Source organism: Salmo trutta, chromosome 17 (genome assembly GCF_901001165.1).
Source record: "Salmo trutta chromosome 17, fSalTru1.1, whole genome shotgun sequence".
NCBI lineage: Eukaryota > Metazoa > Chordata > Actinopteri > Salmoniformes > Salmonidae > Salmo > Salmo trutta.
In genome coordinates, this window is record NC_042973.1 from 47,899,818 (window position 1) to 47,920,643 (window position 20,826).

At 42.7% G+C, this 20,826-nt stretch overlaps 1 long non-coding RNA gene across 1 annotated transcript; it reads left to right on the forward strand.

Annotated features, from left to right (window-relative positions):
- The first annotated feature begins 928 nt into the window (after positions 1-928).
- LOC115152330 (uncharacterized) lies at positions 929-6,438 on the forward strand. The gene is made up of 3 exons (XR_003867464.1): positions 929-1,000; positions 3,265-3,401; positions 6,377-6,438. It is a non-coding gene; the product is annotated as an uncharacterized LOC115152330 (long non-coding RNA).
- The last annotated feature ends 14,388 nt before the right edge of the window (positions 6,439-20,826 follow it).

Below are 20,826 nucleotides of genomic sequence, written 5' to 3' on the forward strand. Positions count from 1 at the left end.
CTTCTAAAGCAGTTTTGGTGTCTCTCTGTCTCCAAGGCTTTTGGCTTGACCTGGTTGAATGTACAGGTATGGTGATTTGAATATAGTTAGAGTGTTAGATAAACGGCAAATAATCTCTGACAGATGAATGTCTTTAAAGGAGACATATAGGACATGTGGGGCATGTAAAATATAAACACAATAAAACACAATCATTCTTAAACAATACATAACAAAATGATGTTTGATGTAAGTCATTGAGTTCACTTATTCTTTGTCTGTTGAATTTTTTTTCAAATGTGAGTACCGTAATAGTCAAAAGGACTCAGACTCAGTCCTCAAAAAGGGTTGCGACAACCCTTGGGGGCATATCTTTTACAGTACAGAATACAAACACAGGCTAACTAAGCAAATGGAACAGTAAGGGAAAAACAGAAAATCTGGTCCATTCTCATTGTCCTTCTCGGTATCTGCTCAAGAAATACTCACCATTAGTGTTACATCAGAGTTGGTGTGGGAAACAGAACAGCAGGAGAAAACACCTGAAGAGAAAACATCAACTTACTGTAACTAACCAAGGTCAAAGGTGGTGGGCAAGGTGTGTGGTTACACTCTATTAAGTACGATGAAAGGGGCTGCTCATCTTGACTATGCTGTTTGTGGCCGTTATCGACAAGGAGACATTTTCAGGGGTGAGTGATCATCACAAAGTATGGAAAAGAAAACACTTTGTGACAACTGCTGATGTAAACAGTGCTGTATAAATACATTTTGATTGATTGATAAAATTATTATCACTTGTTTGCTACAGCAGTGGTAGCTGAGAAAAGGGTAATGACATATGGTGTGTTGATTGTCACCCTTTCTCTTTTTATGTTCCCCCATCTCTTTATTAGAATTATTAGGGATGATAACATCATCATTGTAATATCTTTACAGGCACCAGGTGCTTCAGATCACTTGGAAGGATGAGCTCCAGCACTCTCTCCTGAAGGACCTGGCTGAGATTAAAGATCTCGAGGTGGGGCATAATAACAGTGATCATACTATGACATAATATGACTATTATATGTCTTATACAGAGGTATGATCTTAATTTGACCTGTATTGTCGCAGCAAAATAATCCTGCAGCAACTGGATTTCAACGTTTAGTCCATAATGTTGCTTGATCGGTGGCTAGGTTATTAGCTGGTCAAAATGAAGCTGCATGAAAAGCGGAATACTGTTAATATATCTGTATGTTAGTGCAAGATTTCAATGAAACCTCGGGGTTCTCCATGGTGTTTTAGGTCAGGGCGTGACTAGGGGGGTTTCTAGGTATTATATTTCTATGTTGGTGTGTGTGTATGGTTCCCAATTAGAGGCAGCTGAATAACGTTACCTCTAATTGGGGATCATACTTAGTGTGTTTTTTCCCCCACCTGCTAGGTGGGATATTGTTTTGTATGAGTGCCTATGTGCGCTACGTATTTCATGATCGTTATATCTTTGTTGTTTTGGAAGTTTCACTATCATTAAAATGTGGAACTCTACTCACGCAGCGCCTTGGTTCAATTATTCATACGACGGTCGTGACAGAATATCCCACCTAGTCAGGACCAAGCAGCGTGCCCAGGAGGTGAAGGAGAGTTGGTCATGGGAAGAGATACTAGTTGGATGCGAGACCCTTCCTTGGCAGGAGTCGCCGAGGAGTAAAGGAGGAAAGCAACGACGCTGGGGTCCGTGGCCACAAACAACCCAAGGGCAACCCCAAGTTTATTTATTTTTTTGGGGGGGGGCACAAGGGGCGGTCGGCCGAGGAGAGAGCCAGAGACCGTCTGGGAGTCGATGGAGCAGTTCGAGGAGGGATATCGGAAAGAGATGTTGGCTAGGAGTATGCTGCAGCGCACTCGCCCTGAGGAGCGTCTCCCCAGCATGTTGCATCCTGTGCCGGCTCCCCGCACTCGCCCTGAAGAGTGTGTCACCAGCCCGGTGCAACCTGTGCCAGCTCCACGCACCAGGCCTCCAGTGCGCCTCCCCAGCCCGGTATGTCCTGTGCCGGCTCCCCGCACTCGCCCTGAGGAGCGTGTCATCTGTCCAGTGCTACCTGTGCCGGCTCCACGCACCAGGCCTCCAGTGCGCCTTCCCAGCCCGGTACGTCCTGTGCCGGCTCCCCGCACTCGTCCACCAGTGCGTGTGTACAGTCCAGAGACTCCAGCAACAGTCTACAGCCCGGAACCTCCAGCAACGGTTCACAGTCCAGAGCTTCAAGCGACGGTTCACAGTCCAGTGCTTCCAGCGATGGTCCACGGCCCAGAGCTTCCAGTGACGGTCCACGGCCCGGAGCTTTCTGCACCGGTGCCATGGCCGGAGCCTTCCACTGCGCCGATGCCCAGTCCAGGCACGGTGTCCAGTCCCGCTCCATGGCCGGAGCCTTCCTCTGCGCCAGTGCTCAGTCCAGGCATGGTGTCCAGTCCCACTCCATGGCCGGAGTCTTCCTCTGCGCCGGTGCCCAGTCCAGGCACGGCGTCCAGGCACGGCGTCCAGTCCCACTCCATGGCCGGAGCCTTCCTCTGCGCCGGTGCCGAGTCCGGGCACGGCGTTCAACCAGCTGCTATGTCCCGCACCGGAGCCGCCACCGACGCTAGTTGTCCACCCTAACCCTCCCCATCTAGTTTCAGGTTTTGCGGTCGGAGTCCGCACCTTTGGGGGGGGGGTACTGTCTTGCCCTGACCATAGAGAGCCCTCGGGGTCAGGGCGTGACTAGGGGGGGGGGGGGTTAGGGTGGACAGGGCGTGACTAGGGGGGTTCTAGGTATTATATTTCTATGTTGGTGTGTGTGTGTGTATGGTTCCCAATTAGAGGCAGCTGAATATCGTTACCTCTAATTGGGGATCATACTTAGTGTGTCCTTTTTCCCACCTGCTAGGTGGGATATTGTTTTGTATGAGTGCCTATGTGCGCTATGTATTTCACGATCGTTATCTTTGTTGTTTTGGAAGTTTCACTATCATTAAAATGTGGAACTCTACTCACGCTGCGCCTTGGTCCAATTATTCATACGACGGTCGTGACAAATTTCTGTAAATCACTTAGCTCATCTGCGGCACATGAAAATGATCAGCAACAAAAAAGTGATCAAATTAAGATCTGTAAATAGGAATTTTAGAGGAAAACAATCAGAACGGAATTATCAGAGCAGATACCTTCTCATACTGTATAATGTATGATCACTCCATTTGATCTTTTCCCATGTGTTGATTTGTGAGTTCATCTGCATGTTCCTCTCCTCTCTTCTTTCCCAGCTGGATGTGTGTGGATGGATCCCACTGACCTCTTCACTCCTGTGGACATCAGAGTTCCCGTCACCAGCCTGCAGACCTACAAGGCCTTCCTGAGGACCGAGGACATCTCTTACTCTGTCACAGTCAAGGACCTACAGGTAAAGCTGGACAACTTTCTGAGCTGGCTGAGGAAAGAGAGCTCATCTGCCTTTCTTACGCCATTCTTTAGTCATTGTTATTCTTCAAAAAGTAAATCAAAATCAAATCAAATGTTATTTTGTCACATACACATGGTTAGCAGAAGTAATGCGAGTGTAGCGTAATGCTTGTGCTTCTAGTTCCGACAATGCAGTAATATCTAACGAGTAATCTAACCTAAAAATGTCACAATTACCTTATACACACAAGTGTAAAGGAATGAATAAGAATATGTTCTTATAAAAAAAAATATATATATATATATGAATGAGTGATGGTATAGAACGTCATAGGCAAGATGCAGTGGATGGTATAGAGTACAGTATATACATATGAGATGAGTAATGTAGGGTATGTAAACATTATATGAAGTGGCATTGTTTAAAACTTCTTACATCTACACGTTCCGCTAGCGGAACGTCTGCTCCAATATCCAATGATGGGCGGGGCGCGAAATTCAAACTCCTCTAAATCCGAAAACTTACACTTTTCAAACATATGACTATGTTACAGCTATTTAAAGACAAGACTCTCCTTTATCTAACCAAACTGTCCGATTTCAAAAAGGCTTTACAGCGAAAGCAAAACATTAGATTATGTCAGCAGAGTACCCAGCCAGGAATAATCACACAGCCATTTTTCAAGCTAGCATATCATGTCACATAAACCCAAACCATATCTAAATGCAGCACTAACCTTTGATGATCTTCATCAGATGACACACCTAGGACATTGTGTTATACAATACATGCATGTCTGTTCAATCAAGTTCATATTTATATCAAAAACCAGCTTTTTACATTAGCATGTGACGTTCAGAACTAGCATTCCCACCGAACACTTCCGGTGATTTTACTAAATTACTCACGATAAACGTTCACAAAAAGCATAACAATTATTTTAAGAATTATAGATACAGAACTCCTCTATGCACTCGATATGTCCGATTTTAAAATAGCTTTTCGGATGAAGCACATTTTGCAATAATGTAAGTACATAGCCCGGCGTTACAGGGCTAGCTATTTAGACACCCACCCAGTGTAGCCTTCACCAAAATCACATTTCCTATAAGAAAAATGTTCTTACCTTGCTTGTTCTTCATCAGAATACACTGCCAGGACTTCTACTTCAATAACAAATGTAGGTTTGGTCCCAAATAATCCATCGTTATATCCAAACAGCGACGTTTTGTTCGTGCGTTCTAGACACTATCCCAACGCTAAATCTCGGCCACGAGCATGACGCAAAATATGACAAAAAATTTCGAAATATTCCATTACCGTACTTCGAAGCATGTCAACCGCTGTTTAAAACCAATATTTATGCAATTTATCTCGTAGAGAAGCGATAATATTCCGACCGGGAATCTGCCTGTCTGTAAACTGAGGAAAAAACCAAAAGCCGGGGGCGGGGCGTGTCACGCGCCTAAGGCTTAGTCCATTGACTGACCACTCAGCTTTTGCTCTCGTGTGCTTCAGCCAGGGCTTTGAATGACATCATTCCTGTTTTTCCCGGGCTGTGAGACTCCATTGTTGACGTGAGAAGTGTCACGTAAGAGCAGAGATCCTTTGTAAACGATAGAGAGAATCAAGAAGGGCAAGAAATGTTCAGACAGGGTACTTCCTGAACAGAAGCATCTCAGGTTTTTGCCTGCCATAGGAGTTCTGTTATACTCACAGACACCATTCAAACAGTTTCAGAAACTTTGGAGTGTTTTCTCTCCAAAGCTAATAATTATATGCATATTCCAGTTTCTGGGCAGGACTAATAATCAGATTAAATCGGGTACGTTTTTTATCCAGCCGTGAAATTACTGCCCCCTAGATGTAACAGGTTAAAGTGGCCAGTGATACATTTATTACATCAATTTCTCCATTATTTAAGTGGCTGGAGTTGAGTCAGTATGTTGGCAGCAGCCACTCAATGTTAGTGATGGCTGTTTAACATTCTGATGGCCTTGAGATAGAAGCTGTTTTTCAGTCTCTCGGTCCCTGCTTTGATGCACCTGTACTGACCTCGCCTTCTGGATGATAGCGGGGTGAACAGGCAGTGGCTCGGGTGGTTGTTGTCCTTGATGATCTTTTTTGCCTTCCTGTGACATCGGGTGGTGTAGGTGTCCTGGAGGGCAGGTAGTTTACCCCCGGTGATGCATTGTGTAGACCTCACTACCCTCTGGAGAGCCTTATGGTTATGGGCGGAGCAGTTGCCGTACCAGGCGGTGATACAGTCCGACAGGATGCGCTCGATTGTGCATCTGTAAAAGTTTGTGAGTTTTTGGTGACAAGCCGCATTTCTTCAGCCTCCTGAGGTTGAAGAGACGCTGCTGCGCCTTCTTCACCACGCTGTCTGTGTGGTTGGACCATTTCAGTTTGTCCGTGATGTGTATGCCGAGGAACTTAAAACTTTCTACCCTCTCCACTACTGTCCCATCGATGTGGATAGGGGGTTGCTCCCTCTGCTGTTTCCTGAAGTCCACGATCATCTCCTTTGTTTTGTTGACGTTGAGTGTGAGGTTATTTTCCTGACACCACACTCCGAGGGCCCGCACCTCCTCCCTGTAGGCCGTCACGTCGTTGTTGATAATCAAGCCTACCACTGTAGTGTCATTGGCGAACTTGATGATTGAGTTGGAGGCGTGCATGGCCACGCAGTCGGTGGTGAACAAGGAGTACAGGAGAGGACTGAGAACGCACCCTTGTGGGGCCCAAGTGTTGAGGATCAGCGGGGTGGAGATGTTGTTACCTACCCTCACCACCTGGGGGCGGCCCGTCAGGAAGTCCAGAACCCAGTTGCACAGGGCGGGGTCGAGACCCAGGGTCTCGAGCTTGATGACGAGTTAATAACTCTACAGACTATGATGCCACCAAAGTTATCCCCCTGACAATCTAATTATTCTTGATCAGTGATATGAAACCTTTTGCCCCTTTTATTTTAGGTTATGTTGGATGAGGAGTGGAGCAGATGCTGAGTGCTCATGCCGCTGAGCCCGGAATACTGATGACTACACCAAATACCAGGTCAGTACCCAATAACACAGCCAGGAAAGCCTCAGCATCTGCTGTTATAACATCTATCATAACATTGCCATAAAATTGCAAGATAAAACTGTCATAGGACTGCATAATAACTTTGCAGAAACGAACTCTCTTGCACTGACTCTATGCACACACACTGGACTCTACCCACACACACATACTGACTCCCCAACACACACACACCTTCACACTCACCACTTACGCTGCTGCAACTATTATCTATCCTGTTGCCTAGTCACTTTACCCCTACTTATATGTACAGTATATGGCTACCTCAATGACCTCATTGACTGCACATTGACTCGGTACTGGTACTCCCTGTATATAGCCATCTTTTTTTCTATTCCCTGTATATAGCCATGTTATTTTTATTTGTTATTCACTGTGTATTTATTCCTAGTGCCACTATTTCTATTTTTCATGATTTATTTTCTGTTATCTTTAACTCTGCATTGTTGGAAAATAACCAGTAAATATGCATTTAACTGTTAGTCTACACATGTTGTCTACGGAGCATGTGACAAACAGCATTTGATTTGATTTGATAACTCTGTCATAAGACTGCATAATAACACTGTCATAACAATGTTATCAGGCCTGTGTTAAAACTCCAGTCCTCAGAGCTCTTTGATTCTAATGTGAGATTATTTTACTAGCTCTATCGCAATAGATCTACAGTTTCCAGGACATGGTGGCTAAGAACCCCAACCTGGTCAGCAAGATCGTGATTGGCCAGAGCTACCAGGCACGCCCCCTGAATGTGCTCAAGGTAAGTTCCTGACCACAGTGGGCCTTGTCATATTACTAACTAGTACTCTTTACACGTGAAATATACATCTAATAGAGCCCTCTGAATGCACTCTAAGTCATGCAGTCTATCATAGTGCCCTCCGTTTTGTCACCAAGCCCCATATACTACCCACCACTGCGACCTGTACGCTCAGGTTAGCAGCACCTGGTTCGCCAAAAGGTGATTCACTTCTAGTCTCTTTCCTACCAGTCAGAGCCCCTGTTTTGAATTTCCCCACATGCTCTTGAGTCACAATGTAAACTCCAGTTTGCTGCTAAGAATATAAAAAATAGTATAATGAAGGCAATAGGGTCATTACAGTCCATTTGCTATGATAACTTATTGTTATTATTATTATTAAGGGAGTTAAGTCTCTTTGTTGTAAGGCAATTCCAGTTCTGAATACCCACAGGGACGTTCCTACTCCCAGATTGCTGCATTGATGTAAAAAGTGAGATGGCGCCCTCATGAGGCCAGAATCTCTTTATTCAGTTTGATAATGTGCATAAATCTTTCTGTTCAATGACCACCAGATTGTGACGCACTACATGCTTTTATTAGCCTACAAGAATCGCCTAAAAAATTAAGTTTGTGATAGGCCTTCAATTGAAAGGTTTAACTTGTTATAGCTTACTGTCACGACTTCTACCGAAGTCGATGCCCCTCCTTGTTCGAGTTGTGTTCGGCGGTCGACGTCACCGGTCTTCTAGCTATCACTGATCCATTTTTCATTATCCATTGGTTATGTCTTGTTTCTTTTCACACCTGGTTCCAATCACATTCATTACCTGTTGTGTATTTAACCCTCTGTTTCCCCTCATGTCCTTGTCTGAGATTGTTTGGTGTTATTGTGTTCGTGTTAGTGTTCTTAGGTGTGCGATGGGTATGTGTACCCATTTTGATTTTTATGTATTCCTATTGTTGGAGTCAGTTTTAAAAGTTACTAAACTACTCCGCGTATATGAAGTTTGTTTCTCCTGCGCCTGACTTCCCTGCCACCTACACACACGACAGTGACACGTACAGTTCACAATAAAAGGAAAAAATAAATTTACTCACTGAAATAAAATTAAGAGATAGTAAACTTTCATGATGACACTTCGTTTAATCTTTGAAGTGTTGGCTAATGGTTTACTGAAACATAAGGAAGCTATCCAATTTTCACGACCAATTCTTTTGATGATAAGGCAAAGCAAAACATATTTATTTAAAAGCATCCTCGAGAACAAACGCTTGAGAGGGAGACCCATGCGTAATGGATGGATTTGGCAGATGGGTAGCAAAATAAATAAACGCATTGCGGGGATCAACTTGCTGTGGCAGTTTTCTAGCATCATGCAGTAGGAGCAGTAATAATAATAAACTACCTTAATATTCTGTACAGGCTGATGCAGACAGATTAGGCTACTTCAAACACTTCAAGCTACCAGGAGTCAAAAGCCACCTGGGCAAACAATGGCTGACGTGCACACAGATTATTTGGACAATAATATTGTATAGAATCATTTTTATTAGGGAGATGAAATTTAACTCATGTCTAATTGTGTGGTCTTTGGTAGACAAAAGTGTCACAATACACAGCGGCATATTATTCAATTAGGGCATTTGAAGCCGAGCAGAGATCTTCATGCCTTGTACAAACCTGGCCTGATATTGCAAAGAAGATTTGTCTGGCCCCTTTGGAGATTTAGATAATTAAACAGTATTTTAGGGACTGCAGATTACCAGCGTGGAGCTGTTTTTACACATCAGTAATCTGTGTTCTCTTTTGGTGAATTCACCATGGTGCATGCCCTCGGTCACAGTCTGTTAAATTACAGCCAAAAGCTGGTTAAGGGGTTTGTAGTGAGTCTCTTATAGTCTCTGATCATTCAGTTGCATGAGTACTTCAGTCTTATAGACATATTTCAAACACAATTTATTTCTATTTTTACTAAGTCGTTCAAACAAGATACTATGTCGCTCTAATGAGATACTAAGTCCTTCATACAAGTTGAATCCAAGAGTCTATTTTTTTTTCCTTGGGCTCAACACATTGATTACATTGCTTGAACTAACCAAACCTGTGCTCAACACATTGTTTAATTTGCATGAACTAGCCAAACCTGTCAAATGAAAAGGTTGCCTTTCTAATTGTCTGACTTATACATTTTTGCTGTTTTTATTTTTGAGAGAAAATGATTTTCTCCTTTATGGTGGATTACAATTCAAATTGTTTTGGTTGGACTGTCCCTGGCCTGATGTTATGTTGTATTCCCCTCAGTTTCCCTAGCCACCGGCTCTAGCGGTAACCCCTGCAATGAGACTTACTCGGGCCCAAGGCTCACTCTGAGTCTGAGGTCAAGTCCATCGTGTCGAGTCTCAAGGCAACCTGACGGCCTTCATCGACATCCACAGCTACTCCTCATGTACCCCTACTGCTACACTGCAACCCCCTACAAGGACCAGAGAGAGCTGGTGAGTCTGACAGGCTTCCTACTTCCCTTGACCCTTAGCCCTGTCTCAGTCATTTGCCTTATAAGGGCACAAGGCGAGACCCAGATGCAGACACGGGAGGAAGATGGTTTGAGTCTTTGATATTTATTACATCCAAAAGGGGTAGGCAAGAGAATGGTCGTGGACAGGCAAAAGGTCAAAACCAGTTCACAGACCAGGAGGTACGGTGTGGCAGGCAGGCTCGAGGTCAGGGCAGGCAGAATGGTCAGACAGGCGGGTACAGAGTCCAGAAAACAGGCAAGGGTCAAAACCGGGAGGACTAGTAAAAGAGAATAGAAAAAGCAGGAGCATGGGAAAAACATGCTGGTTGACATGGAACATACAAGACGAACTGGCACAGAGACAGGAAACACAGGGATAAATACACCAGGGATAACATGCGAGACCTGGAGGGGGTGGAACTGATCAGGGTCTGACATGCCTAATAATTGTACCTGAGGCAATAATGCACTTTTATAGCATCAAACAGGGTAAAACTGTTGAACAGCTCAAGTTCAGTATACAACTAGAGGAAATGTTTTGTCTGTTGAACATGACCTTAATTGTCAAAGGTTGTACAGGTCTGTTGACCTTATTTTACATTTTACCTACAGCATGACATGGTGTGAAGGCCATCACTGAGCTGGCTACCATGTACAGAACTCCCTACATATACGGCTGTGTCATGACCATCATACAGTGCAATCAGAAAGAATTCAGACCCCTTGACTTTTTCCACATTTTGTTACATTACAGCCTTATTCTAAAATTGATTAAATATATTGGTTTTCCCATCAATATACACAACATACCCCATAATGACTAAGTGAAAACAGGTTATTAGAAATGTTTGTATTACAAATTAAAAAAACAGAAACACCTTATTTACATAAGTATTCAGACCCAAAATTGAGCTCAGGTGCATCCTGATAATTCTTGAGATGTTTCTACAACTTGATTGGGGTCCACCTGTGGTAAATTAAATTGATTGCACATGATTTGGAAAGGCACACACCTGTCTATATAAAGGTCCCACAGTTGACAGTGCATGTCAGAGTAAAAACCAAGCCATTAGGTTGAAGGAATTGTCTGTAGAGCTCCGAGACAGGATTGTGTCAAGGCACAGATCTGGGGAAGCGTTCCAAAACATGTTTGCAGCATTGAAGGTCCCCAAGAACATAGTGGCCTCCATCATTCTTAAATGGAAGAAGTTTGGACCCACCAAGACTCTTCCTAGAGCTGGCCGCCCGGCCAAACTGAGCGATCGGGGGAGAAGGGCCTTGGTCAGGGAGGTGACCAAGAACCCAATGGTCAATCTGACAGAGCTCCAGGGTTCCTCTGTGGAGATGGGAGAACCTTCCAGAAGGACAACCATCTCTGCAGCACTCCATCAATCAGGCCTTTATGGTAGAGTGGCCAGACGTAAGCCACTCCTTTAGTAAAAGGCACATGACAGCCCGCTTGGAGTTTGCCAAAAGGCACCTAACAGACTCTCAGACCATGAGAAACAAGATGCTCTGGTCTGATGAAACAACTATTTTGCCTGAATGCCAAGCGTCACTTCTGGAGGAAACCTGGCACCATCCATATGGTGAAGCATGGTAGTGGCAGCATCATGCCCTGGGGATGTTTTTCAGCGGCAGGGACTGGGAGACCAGTCAGGGTCGTGGGAAAGAGGAGTGGAACAAAGTACAGAGAGATACTTGATGAAAACCTTCTCCAGAGCGATCAGGATCTGAGACTGGTGGCGAAGGTTCACCTTCCAACAGGACAATGACCCTAAGCACACAACCAAGACAATGCAGGAATGGCTTCGGGACAAGTCCCTGAATGTCCTTGAGTGGCCCAGCCAGAGCCCGGACTTGAACCCGATCGAACATCTCTGGAGCGACCTGAAAATAACTCTGCAGCGACGCTCCCCCTTCAGCCTGACATAGCTTGAAAGTATCTGCAGAGAAGAATGGGAGAAACTCCCCAAATACAGGTGTGCCACGCTTGTAGCTTCATACCCAAGAAGACTTGAGGCTGTAATCGCCGCCAAAGGTTCTTCAACAAAATACAGAGTAAAGGATCTGAATACATATGTAAGCTAGTGGTGGTACCATTGACTGGACGCACAACCAGGGCATCAACTACTCCTACATTTCCAAGCTGAGGGACTCCGTTTGCTATGTTTTCATCCTACCAGCCAATCAGATCCTCCACAGATGTAATATTTTATTTACAGTCCGGTCCATAATTATTGGCACCCTTGATAAACATGAACAAGAAGACTGTAGGTCCAGTATGCAAGTAGTATACAATTAATATATTGTATGATCCCCCAAAAATAGAAATTAGATTATTTTATACAAAAACAGAGAATGAGATTTTGTTTAACAAATCTCAAAAAGATAGGGGTGAAAATGTCAATACTCTAGCACCCTATCCTTGCGAGGATAAAGACACGGAGCCTTTCTCTAAAATGTTTTATGAGATTAGAGAACACGTTGGGAGGGATCTTAGACCATTCCTCCATACAGAAATGTTCCAGATCTTTGAGATTCTTTGTCTGCTCTTATGGACTGCCCTTATCAATTCAAAACCGGTTTTCAAGTCCGGAGATTATGATGGCCATTGCAAAATGTTGATTTTGTGGTAAATGAATAATTTCTTTGTGGCTTTTGATTAGTGCTTGGGGTTATTTTCCTGCTGGAAGATCCACTTGTGGCCAAGTGTCAGCCTCCTGGCAGAGGCAACCAGGTTTTTGGCTAAAATGTCCTGGGCTGTGGCACATGAAATGTTTTTCAACCGGTGATTGTCAAGCAATTGACCGTTAATTAACATAAACACTTGAAGCATCTCCCGGCCTCCAGCCATAGCCTACAAGCCACTGATATAGACCTTTGGAACATCTACATTTTAAGTCTAATAAATCCATGTAATATAGCCTACACCATAACAATAAATACATTATTTATTTTAGACAGGTCTAAAGAAACATGATATGAAGAAAATGTAATCTATTTCAGAAGAACAGAATAGCATACTTTCAGTTCATTATGTTAGGCTCTGATCTGGCTATGCCATATGGCTGTGGGTTACACTAGTTCATTTAGCAGACAAGATTTGCTTATAATTCCGTGGGTCTAATCCTGAATGCTGATTGGTTGTGTAGTTGGCTAGCTAGCAAGCAAGGGATAAGAACGTTGCCAGCCAGTATGGCAATGGAACATTTAGAACGAACGACTGCATTGCGTCCACAGATACAGAACAAAAAGACTGAAGCATAAAAATTTGGCCAGCTGATTCATGATTTCGACTGGCTGAGAAACGCTGCCTGTCTGTCTCGTCCCGACTCCCCACACGTTCATTACTATGGGACAGCTGGAGATTAAATTAGAATATTGAAACAATGTTGCAAATGTCGGAGAAAGAGCAGCAAGGTTTATGCAAATCTCTGCTGTTGAAAACGAAATGTTAGTCTAAAAGAAATGTGAGATAATGTCTACATGCTTTTTATAATGGAATATATAAATTGCCTGGCTGGGCTGATGAGACAGTGGATTGCTCAGTCAAATGGAACAGAGTAAATAGGCATTTTACCATCATAGATGTTAGCCAGTGGCAACTTGTGGAATAGACACCGGCTGGAATGTGGTTTTAACCAATCACTATTCAGGATTTGACCCACCCGTTGTATAATAGCAGGAAAACAGCATTCTCAAAAGTGACCACAAATGTGATTATGCATGTAATGCTTTTATTATAAAAGGTGCATTTTTATGGTGAAAATGATCTTCCCCAAACTTGAAACTCACGTGCTGCGTATTTTTGTCAGTTAGGCTCTACACCCATTGTAAAGCGAATTTAAATATCAGGATAAGGTACAGCAACAGAGGCAAAGGTACAGATGGCGACACCTGGAGAGGGGTGGAGACAAGCACAAAGACAGGTGAAACAGATCAGGGCGTGACAATTAATGTGCTTAATTTTAAGATGTTATTTTGCCTCTAGTGTTTTGATACAAACCTTATCAAAACATATAGTCCTATGTGCTAGGCTACATGAGGTGCGTGACTACGATTGGAAAATTTGAAAAAAAGGCATCCACTGTTTTTTGCCTTAAACTGGGCATCATTCACAAGTGAGAATATATAATTCACAAGTGATAGATTAATATTGTCACCCATCAATCAAATTCAATCAAATGTATTTATAAAGCCCTTCTTACATCAGCTGATGTCACAAAGTGCTGTACAGAAACCCAGCCTAAAACCCCAAACAGCAAGCAATGCAGATGTAGAAGCACGGTGGCTAGGAAAAACTCCCTAGAAAGGCCAGAACCTAGGAAGAAACCTAGAGAAGAACCAGGCTATGAGGGGAGGCCAGTCCTCTTCTGGCTGTGCCGGGTGGAGATTATAACAGAACATGGCCAAGATGTTCAAATGTTCATAGATGACCAGCAGGGTCAAATAATAATAATCAGACTATTCTTGAATTGAATCTTGTCTTTACATATACTAAATAATATATGTGTGAAACGTATTTTGATTTAGAATGGACCATTATCATGCACCTGTCTTGAAACAGGGGCAGGGGAAAAAATTACATGTCATCTATGTGTAACCGATGTGAAATGGCTAGTTAGTTAGCGGTGGTGCGCGCTAATAGCGTTTCAATCGGTGACGTCACTCGCTCTGAGACTTGAAGTAGGGTTTCCCCTTGCGTTGCAAGGGCCGTGGCTCTTGTGGCGCGATGGGTAACGATGCTTCGGTGGGTGTCAGTTGTTGATGTGTGCAAGGGTCCCTGGTTTGAGCCCGGGTTGGGGCGAAGAGAGGGACGGAACCTACACTGTTACATATGCACTTATAAGGCTAGGCGTCCCGCGTCCCACTCGTTCAACATGCAGACAAAGGAGTCCAAAAAGCTATCGCTAAACTTTGTTCAAACAAGTCAAACTACGTTTCTATTTAATCAGGTATCCTAAAATGTAAATAAACTATAATATTTCATACGGAAAGAAGTATGTTCAATAGAAATGTGAAATTAGCAGGCGCGCCTCCTCTTTGTCGCACGCCGACAGACTGATTTTGAACTGGGACTCTGTACAAAAACTCAAAATTCTTTCTTGTTTTTGAAGAAACAAGCCTGAAACAATGAACAAAGACTGTTGAGATCTAGTGGAAGCCATAAGAATTGCAATCTGGGAGCTGGAATTACATAGAACCCATAGCTTTCCATTATATGAGCCTTGGAGCTCAAAAAAACAAAATTCATCATTTTAACATTTCTACAAACTTCAAAGTGTTTTCTATCCAATGCTACCAATTATATGCATATCCTGGCTTCTGGGCCTGAGTAACAGGCACTTTACTTTGGGCACGTCAGTCAGGTGGAAATTCAGGAAAATAGACCCTAGCCCTAAGAATTAAACACTTTTCCCGAGGTAATTTTCATGGCAGCCAGGTAGGCTATACTCATGTTGTAAAGAGAAGCAATGTGCTTAATATTAGGAAAGTTAAGAAAAAAAGATATTAGGCCTAGAACACTGATGGGATCTTTCTCTTTTTAATAGTGGCCATCACTCTGTTTTCTCACGCAATTGCATAGCCTTTTGAAATGTTGCGCAACATGAGCTCATGGGCTCTCATTAAGTGCTTGATTCGATTTTTGATGACATTTGCATTGATGTCAGAATGATTAGAGAGACAATAGAGTGTTGAGTACCAGGCAGTTAGCAAGTTTGGTAGGCTACTAAAGACCATCAGCAGCATCAGAGCTTGGAGGACCCTAGTTACCATGACTAAATGGTCACGTGGAATTTGACTGCCGCTGTGGCGGTAATATGGTCACGATAACAGCCCTGTTCATGATGCCATTGACCTAAACAAGAGCCCCAGGACCAGTGGAAGCAAAATAGCCCCATCACATCAAAGATCCACCATCATTTTTTTACCATAGGTATGAGGTACTTTTTTGCATATGCTTCTGTTTTTCAACAACAAACCCACCACTGGGAATGGTCTAAGATCACTCCCAATGTGTTCTCCAATCTCATAGAACATTTTAGAAAAAGGCTGTGTTGTTATCCTTGCAAAGGGTAGGGCGCTGGAGTACTGAAAATAGGGGTAGCAATAATTTGAACCTTATCTTTAAAAAAAATGTTTTTATTACTTGTTAACCAAGTCTCTTTCTCTGAGAAACAATTTTTGAGCATGCAGTATAGCTCAGTATTTGTATTATTTATTTTATTTGGTCTTTTTTTGCTCAACTTTATCAAGGGTGGACCTGACTGTATCTCTATGATACTGTCATGTGAATGTCTGTTAAACAAAGTTGTACTGTCTGTCTGTCAAAGATATGCAGTATCTAGCTCAAGTCGACAAGAGTTCACTAAAAAATCACCTCTGTGAAAATGACCAATAGAAATGAGACCTAATTCGATCATATGTTGTATAGTTCAATTAACTTTTTCAAGCGCTGACAATAAAAAGGCTCAACAAAATCACCAGTTCGCATCAGAATGTACATTATGCATTTTATTTAACATTCAATTTACACAAACTAATTGAGATCAGCCAGTTTAATCGATGTAGAATACTGAAAAAGTTAATGTATTCATGGTCAGGAGCTTTGAGTTGAAATTAGACTTCTTGTTTCTGGTTCCAACACTTCACACACATGCCAGACGTCAGCCTCAGAAAGGTTTTGCATCCATCAAAAGCCCACTTTTTTACATTAAATTCACTTTTGAAATATATTATCTTCATCTCAAGAACAGCCACCAACGATACCTTTAAGTCAACATTCTTCAAACGTGTAGGTCACACACTTCGTCATAAAGCACAAATATTATTTCACATTTTCACATGTATCGGACATACCAAGGTGCTCCTTTCTGAGTACCATGACTACCATCTCAGAATGCCCTCCTAAACCCCCATGATGATGCTTCATATTTCACCACTTGTACAGACCATCACAGTCTTGACAGCCAACACACCCAAACATGCAATGCATTTGAGACACTCACCTCATATAACACTACAATATTCCAAACAAGAAAAGGCAGTTCCCTTAGACAGAGAACCATATATATCTGTAGTTATATCATATAAAAATGTGCATATTATTTTACAAGTTAAAATGATGTGCTTTGTGCAAATATGTTTAGATAATTTCAATACGTATATGTTTCCAATTATTCAATGTGTATAATACATTATCCCATATTGTCACGCCTGTTCCCGCTCTTCCCCCCTGGTGCTCGAAGGCGCCGGGCTCCGCAGCATTATGCACACCTGCTTCCCTCGTCATGCGTATCAGTGATCACTTGGACTCAATCACCTGTGTTATTTCCATCTCTATATCTGTCTGTCCCCCAGCTCTGGTCCCTACTTCCGCATTAACGTTCATATGTTGTTTTGTTACCCGTGTGATGATGCTGTTCCTGTCTTGTTCCTTGTCTGTTCCTCATTAAATGTTTGACTCCCCGTACCTGCTTCTCGACTCCAGCGTCGGTCCTTACACAAATAGTGTTCAAATAATATTTTCATACAATATTTAAGTCATCACTTGTGGTTTTTTGAATGCACAACAGAGCGTATCAGACTAACTTTAGGACCCTGGTATCAAGTGATATGAGGCTAAATGAGGAAGCTACATAACAGTAAATAATGGCTAGAACGGCTGATCTCTTAAAGCAAATGATAGGCATCACATGCAGAGAGTGAACTTGCCACAAGTAATTTTAAGAAAGCAGCAAATACGAGTTAATGATAATTCAGTGCAAACTGCAAAGCAAATCAATCAATTCCTACTTCACGTTCACGCATGACATCTTCCACATTCACTGTGCGATGATGAGATCTGGCTAAACTTGAAATATTGTTAATTATCAGGTATCCGATTGAAATATTGAGTGCTATAGTCTAGGCCTACGGTCTACACCAGAAGTTAATGGTTACCTGTAGGAGGAATGTATGGTGGAGGCAATTAAGCTTGGAATGTAATGAGTAAAGTAAGGGTAGTCACATGTGGCAGGCACTGATAAGGATAGAGAGATGTGGTTTAGTGAGGAAGGGGGTTGAGGTCAGGTCACATTAAGGGAGAAGGAACAGTTCATTGCCAGTACCACTTAACTTCCTGCCTAGCAATAAAGATGTAATGTTTAGAGAGAAGGAGACTCAACCCAAATTGAGATATATATACAGTTGAAGTCAGAAGTTTACACACACTTAGGTTGGAGTCATTAAAACTCGTTTTTCAACCACTCCACAAATTTCTTGTTAACAAACTATAGTTTTGGCAAGTCGGTTAGGACATCTACTTTGTGCATGACACAAGTAATTTTTCCAACAATTGTTTGCAGACAGATTATTTCACTTATAATTCACTGTAGCCCAATTCCAGTGGGTCAGAAGTTTACATACATTAAGTTCACTGTGCCTTTAAACAGCTTGGAAAATTCCAGAAAATGATGTAATGGATTTAGAAGCTTCTGTTAGGCTAACTGACATAGTTTGAGTCAATTGGAGGTGTACCTGTGGATGTATTTCAAGGCCTACCTTCAAACTCAGTGCCTTTTTGCATGACATCATGGGAAAATCAAAAGAAATCAGGCAAGACCTCAGAAAAAAAATTGTAGACTTCCACAAGTCTGGTTTATTCTTAGGAGCAATTTCCAAACACCTGAAGGTACCACGTTCATCTGTACAAACAATAGTAAACACCACCCGACCACGCAGCCGTCATACCGCTCAGGAAGGAGACGCATTCTGTCTTCTAGAGATGAACGTACTTTGGTGCGAAAAGTGCAAATCAATCCCAGAACAACAGCAAAGGACCTTGTGAAGATGCTGGAGGAAACAGGTACAAAATTATCTATATCCACAGTCAAACGAGTCCTATATCGACATAACCTGAAAGGCCGCTCAGCAAGGAAGAAGCAACTGCTCCAAAACCGCCATAAAAAGCCAGACTACGGTTTGCAGCTGCACATGGGGACAAAGATCATACTTTTTGGAGAAATGTCCACTGGTCTGATGAAACAAAAATATAACTGTTTGACCATAATGATCATCGTTATGTTTGGAGGAAAAAGGGGAAGGCTTGCAAGCTGAAGAACACCATCGCAACCGTGAAGCACGGGTGTGGCAGCATCATGTTGTGGGGGTGATTTGCTGCAGGAGGGACTGGTGCACTGACCTAAAACAGGGAATTTTTACTTTGATTAAAAGTCAGGAATTGTGAAAAACTGAGTTTAAATGTATTTGGCTAAGGTGTATGTAAACTTCCGACTTCAACTGTATACTACCACTTGTGGAAATGTGTTTGTCTGTTCAACTCTTCGATCCTTTCGGTGAATAAACTTGGTTGGAGCTTTTATAGTTTGCATCAATTTCTTACTCTGATATTTAGAACCTAACAGCGACAAAGTCAAATTTACTAAAAAACAACTGATTGGTAGAAATTACATTAAAATCAACCTACAAAGCCATTCTACAGCAGAGCCTTTTACTGGCCCAACGGCAATGGAACAAGGGTGAACAACTCCGTCCTTGGAGGGCCGAATTAGACCTGGGAGACCAGGTATGTGCACTGGGCTACTAAGGACATTATGTTGATGATCAATCAGTCAATCAATGAACAGGATTTGGGCCCTTGAGGACAGGAGTTGAGTATCCCTGGTATTAAGGGGTAGGTGGGTCACCCTTTCACAAAGTGGCACAGGGGACGTGGTAATGAAATAAGTCGACTTTATTGGAGTTGGGGGGTGAATAAGGCTGAGGGTTATTTCTATGGTCGGCTGCCCTGGGATCTGGCACTTTCAGAGCCGGCCAGGGATGATTCCTGTCGACTCATCCGAGCACTGGATGCTTTGGAGTGGGCACTGCTGGTGGACATGCGGCTGTTGAATCGGCCTGGGAAAGAGAGAAACACACACATTCTCACATCAATGATATGTAACTTGCAGGACCCCTACTCTGTTTGTTCTACATGTTATTGCCATCTACTGGTAAATTGTTATTTACTACACAATGCAACAGAAGGGCTAATTATCCCCAGTTTTATCAACTTTTCTATATCCATGTACTCTCATCCTCATCATACACGATGATCTTACCCGAGCCATTTTTCTGCACACGATTAGGGTTAAGGGGATCCCATCAAATACATTACAGTGAGGCAAACATGTCTGTGGATATTTTACTAGTGTACAGAATTCAGATTGAATGTGAGTTAGGAAATAATAATATGATGTTAGTTGTTTCAGTGGAAGGATACATAATCCAGCACTTCCTTGCTGTAGGGATTCATTGTTCGCAACAGGGTTGTGATTGGGTAATTGTATGCTGAGGAGAAAATAGAGATATTAGAAAATTACATAGAAAAATGAACAAAAACAAATACCATCAGGGCAAATTCGCCACTGACGCCCTGTGCTCTTCACAGATGCAAATAATTTTATAACATTTTTGACATGCGTTTTTCTGGATTTTTTTGTTGTTATTCTGTCTCTCACTGTTCAAATAAACCTACCATTAAAATTATAGACTGATCATTTCTTTGTCAGTGGGCAAACGTACAAAGGGATCAAATACTTTTTTCCCTCACTGTATTCACCAGGGCACTATCCTGCTCAGCTGTGAGAAGTCTCCACCTACCTCCAATAGATGGTCGCCTCTCAGTTCTGCAAAAATGAAATTTGACCATTACTGACCTATGGTCATCTATTACTGTGGTAAAAACTACACTGAGAACAAAGTGGAGATTCAGTCTACATGCTCTACAACATTACATGTATCATAGTAACAAGGCAAATGACCTGTTTTCCCTTCTGAAAGTACGGACAATGGATGCAACCGTGTAACGGCTTAGGTTGGGTTGCACTAGCTGTCCAGCTTCTCTCATAGTCCTCCCATGCATGAGCACATGATGAACTAGGGTGGCATGGATTTCATCTGAGATTACTTGACTTTGTTGTTGTTGTTGTCGTCGTCCTTGTCCTCCTCCTCATCCTCTCTGTTGTCTTGCAACTTCGGCATTGTTAGGATCCATTGTTCCAATGCACATGGGCATGCCTCCAGGCCCTATTTATTG